Raw genomic sequence first — 7,829 nt, 5'->3', positions numbered from 1 at the left:
GCCCTTGGTGTGAAATGGTGGGCGGGAGCAAGAGGAATACAGTGCGCTCTGCCACCATTATGAGTGGCAAATAGTGCTGTCAATTTACTATTGCTGGACTGCGTGTGTTAGTTACAATGCATGTGTAAATTGTTAAATGTCGCTGCTATTGGCTCAAAAAGCATGATTGACATTTTGAGAAGTAATTCTTGCCCATGCCATGTTTTATGGATAAAATGAAAAAGAATTCCATTTAAATATGTATCCCGTGTTCGGGAATACTGAACAGCGCACTAGCGCACGCACATGGTCATACTGTAAAATTGCTGGGAACAAAAGAAAATGTGATTCTAGGTTCTGATTCGTCTCTGCTTGTGGCTCCTGTAATCTGGTAATTTTCCACTAGCCACTGAGGGGAGTGGTTCGGTTGGACGCATGGGGCAAGGTAGAAGGGCGATTCAAAGGCAAAAAAGCACGTTTTCGCGAATCAAAAAAGAGTGATATATGCTAATCACCACCTATAAACTGGCATATATTGCAGCGGTTGTATAGTATGATCTAAAATACCGCGTGGACCACAGGGTGAATGCTGAAATATGTGCGTTTTTGACAGGTCACGTGATACAGCACGCCACTTGATGGAAAAATACAAGACTTTGGAGAAGCCAGACATCAAGCTCTCTTGCTACAGCGCAGGAATGGAAGGGAATATGACCGAGCACGGTGTATTATAATATTCTGTTTTTGGTGTGTCTGATTTACTGTCTTTAATTGTATTTACAGACTTCATTTACCTCTGAAAGCAGGCATACAGTGCACTTAACGATAAAGCTAAACTGAAAATAGATTGATTAAAACTGAAAAGTAGACTGCACCAGTTGTGGTAATTTTCTTTGGCTGCTTGCAGTCAGTGACGCGGATAAATTCTATTTTTAGTTCTGTTACTACATGCAAAAATGCAAATTCAAGTACATTTTATTATATCAAATATTTATTTTTTAAATTTAGTTTTTAAAGTCGATTTTACTTAAATTATATAATTTTCATTTGTTTATTTTATTACGTTTGTGCACATAATATTATGTGCATCTTGTGTTCGACCAGTAAAATATTTTACCTAAGAGTATTCGTTTGATTGAATCACTTTAAGCGCGAATGCATGACCTAAGTAAAGCAATGTCATTATTTCCAACAGGGGAAAAAAACGAATGGCAGACTAAATGTAGGTGGATTAAGCCTCAGGAGTCCGAGTCATACTTCAAATTTAGAACATGTCCACCATAATGTTAACACAGCAAGAAAGGTGACTCACACCAACCCTATCATCATGATTCATAATTCATAATTATTGTTGACTTCTTTTGCTGAACATAACTTTTGCTTAAGTGGACAAAATACAGGGCAGATTTCCCAGACATTGATTAAGCCTAGTCCTAGACTAAAATAAAAAAATGTAAAAAAATATCTCCACTGATAAAGTTTTTAGTCTAGGGCTAGACTTAATCCTTGTCTGTGAAACCAGCCAATAGGGTTCTCTGCAGATTCCTGTCTCTATGGCAAATAAATACATAACTTGATTGATTGGGGCAATGCTGCAAGCTGTCTCAGTTGCTAGGGAAGATGTTTTCTTCTATTCATAAAATTTTTAAAAACAGTTTGTGGAGAATGTCTTTCCTACTTAACCAGCAAGGTTGGAGTTGTAAGTACTCAAGGTTACCTTAAATGACCTAGGGTCTGATGATAAATCTGAGCCGGACCTGAGTCCTGTTTCCTGTGAGAGTAACAGCATAAAGCAGACAAAGTTCAGGGTTCATTATGGTTTAGTGTGTTAGTAATGACCCCTATCTATGCAACCATGTGGTAATATTTCATGGCATATGTCTAGTAAAAAATTTCAGTTTACTATTTTGATCAACTACTTGACTGTTCACCCCTAATTCAATGCATCTGTCAGAGTCTTAACATTTATGTGGACTGCCACTTATTACATTGATTAATAAGCAAGGGTCTGCTTAAAGTAAGATACTTTTGCAGGTGGAATGGAGGATTTGACAGTTTTGCAGGAATCTGCAACACTAACTCAATTTAGCATGTATTTTAAAGAAGGCTGCTGGCTGTGCCTTCTGTAACAGAAATATGGAGTCCTGCTATACTTACTGCTGTCCACAGCTCTGTTCTGTATGCAAAATAACAGAAAGGAGAATTCAATATAGTATGAATAATCATGTGAAATTCGGCCTTGTGATTCAATGCACCATTATAACTGTTTGTGCCAGGGTGCTCAGGCATGACAAAAGCTGATGCCTGTGTGCAAATGTAATTATTTAGGGCATTGTGTCATTTTGACCACTGTATGCATTATTGTCTCTACTACAGTTATCTAAGGAGTGAACTTTGGCACCTGTAATATCACATGCATGGAAATAAGTATGCAGTTGGCAATTTATTATTTTTTTTAAGGGTAAAATGTATCTGAACAACATGGAGGATGGTGACCAACAGACTGCACTGTTAGTCTCAAGTCTCATTGTAGCACTGTGTGAATTAGCATATTTATATAATGTTAATATTCATTTCACCCTGCTAAGTATTCAGCTAATGTAATTAAAACAAGGTACCTCAAATTATTTAGCTTGATCTGGCAGGGCAGTCCAATACATTGCTTGCCAAACTAGCCCTAGGTCTCGTTATTTGCAACTGATGTTAGTTCAAGATTTAAGACAAGCACTTAATACACAGTGCTTTCTTATATCGCTCCTTCTGTTTTGGCTTTTAACAGAGATGCTGTTCATTTTTTTCACTATGTCAGCACAAATGTAAATCACAGAGCTGGAATTTGTGAAGTTTGAAAATAGCCTGGGTCTGTTGTTTTTTGCTCTCACGAGCCATAAATGCTCTGTTGTCTCCGGGGGCTATAGCTCAGTGTCTCATAGTGCAGGCATTGGTTGTTACACTCATGTGAGAATGGAAGCGAGGTGCACTGGATCTGGCCGGCCAAATCTTGTTCCGTCTGGCCCTGGCTAGCCATTTACTGTACATTGCCATTACATCAGACCAGGGGGGGTGACCTCAGTATGCGCTTGCTTCAAAGCTTTATTTTGCAACTTGCCAAATGAGCATTCTTCACTCAAGTGTGTGAGAAGTGCCTCCAGAGCAGCAGCAACAGTGAGAGTTAAACGGTCACCTCAGTAACAGTTTGTGATGACTTTCGTCAGGAAACATTAAGATGAGAAATGGTCCTTGGTATTTCTTGGTGAATCATTATATAAGTTTAGGACTGAAAAATGGTTACTGCTGAGTGAATGAGACTATTGAACTTGCAACATTATCATGTTTTTTGACTGCTTTTGCAGACAGTGCGCTTTAAGAAAATTTCACTCACTCACTTGAATATGAAGGAACTGAATTTTCATACAGCAGATTTTCCCCAAAGAATTAAAGCTACATAAATTATATAAGCAGTTTGTTGACAGGGAGGTCAAGCTTTTCACAGTGGCCCGAGAGAATCACTGATGTTATGTAATTGGAGTGACTGTGTGCACAGTTCCAAAGGGATCTGTAAAACTTATATTCTTGGAAACAGCACCATCTTGTGCCCCAAAGCACACTGCACCTTCCCAGGTGCTGGGTGCTCACTGATTAGGGCGTTGACCTTCACTCAAAGCAAGTATTTTAGAGCTTCCTAGACTAGTCAACAGACAATTTAAAGATGTGTGGACCATCCTCTTATAGAATGGGAGGTAGTGATAGCAATCATCCAGGCCAGCTTAAAACCACACATGGGCTGGTTCTTCCTTTCTCTTTAACATTGTAATGTCACCCTAAACTGGTAACTTTTTCCCTGAAACCATACTGCACTTTTGTAATGCAATTTATATTTGTTACTTTCTAGGTACTGTTAGTATAGGCAGTGGAGTACATCTTTCATGCACGTGGGAGAGATGAGGTTATATTTTCAATAGGTTAGAGGTATACTTTTTTCAATGATAAAGACCTCCATATGGTTGAACGTGTCACCTTCATTCTCACTGAAATGCTAAACTGGAAAATAATGTTCACCATATGGTAATTAGGAACAAAGTGTTATAAGACAATTGAGAGTTACAAAGGAACTTGGAAATCTTGTAGAAGACTGTCATCTTAGATAACAAGTGAGTTATCTACATTATGTAACTCTTGGCAGCAATTATATTAAGAGCTCTGAGATCTAGCATGGTTAGCATCTTGGAATACAATTTTAATCATTTCTTTCCACATTGTTTAAATAAAAAATGCACCAACTGAACAATTTCTGTATATTAACTCATATGTTAACAATCGATTAGTAATTGAATCAATGAGTCATAAAACACATTGCCTGCAGAAATCAGAAGAATACCAACATTCTTAATTGCCTTGATAAGCAAAACTTATAAAGTTTTGTGGTTAAAAGTCTGGCAGGGGTTTTGAGTAAAGAACATTTTCAAAAATTATGAAGTTTAAAGCCTTGATCCGTCTTGACTGGGGAACTTTGTCCAGCGAAGTGATTAGTGCCATCTAGTGCTTAGACTGATACACAATAGAGCAACACATAATTCTGACACAGCAGGTGGTAAGAGTCAGGTACAGTAAATATAACCACACAGCTTGTATTTATTTAGCCAGCTTGCCATGAAGAAACCGGCAGTCAACCTTCAGCATTTGGAACGTGTCTGATGCTCTTGTCAATCATTTTGCCTGATTTCAGGTTTCTAGCCACTTAAGTGCTCTGTGGAAATCTAAAGCACTCAGTGTGATCTCTGAAATGTAATCTCATTAAGCTGCATGTGACCCCGAGTGCCACATACTGAGAGGATTGTTAGCCTGCCGTTTCAAACGATCGTCGGTGTGATAAAACCAGACCCCCGTGCGACCTCAGAATAGGTGCCTAGTGGAACTCTGACAAGGAAAGAAGCCGCTGAATTGTGGCGCATCGTCGTGAAGAGTGGTATAATCTCTGGACTTGTGCATAGTGCTTTTGGGATTTGGTCCTACATGAGAGTCCGTTCCAATTCCAGGTCTTCCTCAGTTCCGTCTGGTTCATTCCACTCGAAATTCAATCCATGGTTCAATGAAATTCAGAGGAATTCATTAAGCTAAATCGTTGATCGGTGATGTTTCGTTGAAATGAATATACAGATACATTATTTTGTCCGCTGTCTTCAGTTTTGTGACCCGAATTGACAACCAATTGCCGTCCTGTGTGCAAGAAGCAATCGCATATCGAGGAATCGATAGCCGCAGACGCATAAAGTACCACACATTTAAAATGTGTTAAAATTTTTGAAACTTGAATTGTGTAACCCAGGGATGGTTGTGGCACTAAACAACTGACTGGACTGTTTATTCAAGCAGCCGTCCCTGCTGGAAGTAATAATCACCAGTTTCACTATTTTTTTTTCTGGAAATGCAATACGTTGCACAATGACATCCCCTGGCTAAAATAAAGCAGCACCGATGCTGCGATGGCTTGGCTCCAGTCCCGTGGTGCAGAGGGCAGGAAATGGCTGCGCATTGGTCCTGTGCGCGTTCAGTCAGATCACATGCGGTATTGGGAAACCTGGGTTGTTTTCTCCAGAGCCCAGTTTGTATTCTCCTGCTCTTGAATTCAGTTCCTCTGTCTTTTATATCAAGGGACGCCAGCCCTGGTCTTGGAGAGCCATTGGTTCTGCTGGGCGACTTTGTTTCCCTCCACTTCAATTATTAATTACAGCAGCTGAGTACTCAGTTAACTCATCTCACCTGGTTTCTGGGCATGAATTTGTTTGTGATTTTAAGAAAAACTCAGTAGACACCATCGTCCCCCGGGATCAGGGTTGGCAACGCCTGCTCTACAGGATACTGCAATTACTGTAAATGGTTCTGCTGTTTCTGTTTCTGTTTACTGATGCTAGAAACCCCTGTCAACAAAGGTAACGGTGCTGAAAATCTCTCAGCTGATTGCAGGTTTCCAACAAAAGGGTGTGGCTAATGGCACAGGTAATTAAACATCTTTCCGTGAAATGAGAGGAGAGTGAGTGGGTTCCCCTACACAAAAAAAGACTGGGGGCTTTGTTGTAGGGTAAGAACATTAAAACCACATTGCCCCGTGTGGGTAAGCGGCTACGGGTACAGAGTGTCCCTATATCAGACGAAACACAGTCCCTGATTGGTCAGCTCAACTGCTCCATGCGTCTGCCAGTGCATTTTGTGTATGCGGTTATACGTTTAACATTGTATGCCCTTGGACCCCTGCCCGGGCGTTTGCCTCCAATCGACACGGACCACATAAGGAGCCAGTCGAATTGGCCGGTCTGAAGCAGCAAAACTCGTTCCAGAGCAGCCTGCCAGCATGCAAGCATACCTTTCTTCCTGACTGTCCTCTGGGATCTGTATCTAGGCAACCTGCCATCAGGAAACAAAGAGGCACTGAGGTCGGTACATATAGTACCTATTCCAAAACACATACTGTACCGCGCCTCCCATGGGCCGCCTTGATCAACCCCTGTTCTATCTGCTTAATTCTTTGTTAGCCGGGCTATCCTGACCTGTGGTGCGGATTATGTGTTGAAAGAAGAAATCCCAATGCATGTCAGGGATCTGGAGGTACTTAGAACTTAGCAGTTTAATGTTTTTTAGCGTGTTTAATAAGATGTTAATGAATGCAGTGGAAATGGTGGAATGGAAATTTGTTCATTCCAGAAAATATGATTTTTTTTAAAACTTGTCTTCGGCGGAAGACGTGTCAATCCTAGTTACGAATGTGTCATGAGTTGTTATGAAAATTACAAATAAAATTATTTCTAAAATGTCAATTGTATATTTGTTTTTAAAACTCTGTCTGGTTGTTTGCTGCAGAGAGTCTGGTACACTTTTTGGATGGAAAGTAAAAATGTATCATCATGTAAAAATGTACTGCCATTCTGTTTTCTTTGGTGCCTTGAGGACAGAGGTGGAGAGTACAGGGGTCAGAAAGTAAAAGTCCTGCCATGTGTTTCTTCCACCCATTAACTCAGCCAGCTGATTTCTCTAATTAGTTCTACCTCCTGCCTGAAACATTATGCTCGTTAGAAAATCCAGATGATTGGAACAAAATACTGAGGAGGACTTTTACTTTCAGAACCTGTATTTTCCACCACTGTTTGGGGATAGGAGTAGCAGACGGATTTCACCTAGAAAAGATTTAACAGTTCAACAAAAGATAATACTGAAATATGCAGATGACATCACAAGTGCTTTTGTTAAAGCAGTGACATGTGGCGTGAAGAATTTAATTCCTTTTGCCCCTGGCAACAACAGCAGGAGGAAAAATGGTATAAGAAAACGAGCAAAATGAGCGGATTGTGAGTCTAAAGCAAAGAGAGTACGTGCTCAGTGTGGTTCTCACCCCTGTGAAACCGGTTCCCTGCACAGCCACCACAATTCTCCTGCATCCTTCCTTCTATAATGCAGACTTAACACTGTTCCTCTTCCTGAACCTCGGGGCCTTTTCCTTTTTCTTGACTGGCCTGCACAGCGCCCTGACCTCATCCCCATCCAACACCTTAAAGGTCAGTTGGAAAGGCAACAATTGCCCAATCAGCGCTCGACCTCACTAATACTCTTCCGGCTGAATTGAACCAAATCCCTGCAGCAATGCTCTAATATATCTTTCTAGTATAAAGCCTTCCCAGAAGAGTGGAGGTTGTTATAATATCCACTCCATATTACTGCCCATAATTTTGGATAAGATTTTGGATGTGAGGTGTCCATGTACTTTTGGCCATGTAGTGTAGATAATTGTTTCAGCTGAGTGTGAATTAATATCATGCACAGTTTGCTATGTGTGGATATAGGTGCCGTCGGATTGCACT

Source organism: Anguilla rostrata, chromosome 18 (assembly GCF_018555375.3).
Source record: "Anguilla rostrata isolate EN2019 chromosome 18, ASM1855537v3, whole genome shotgun sequence".
NCBI classification, from domain to species: domain Eukaryota; kingdom Metazoa; phylum Chordata; class Actinopteri; order Anguilliformes; family Anguillidae; genus Anguilla; species Anguilla rostrata.
Note: the sequence above shows the minus strand (reverse complement) of the source record.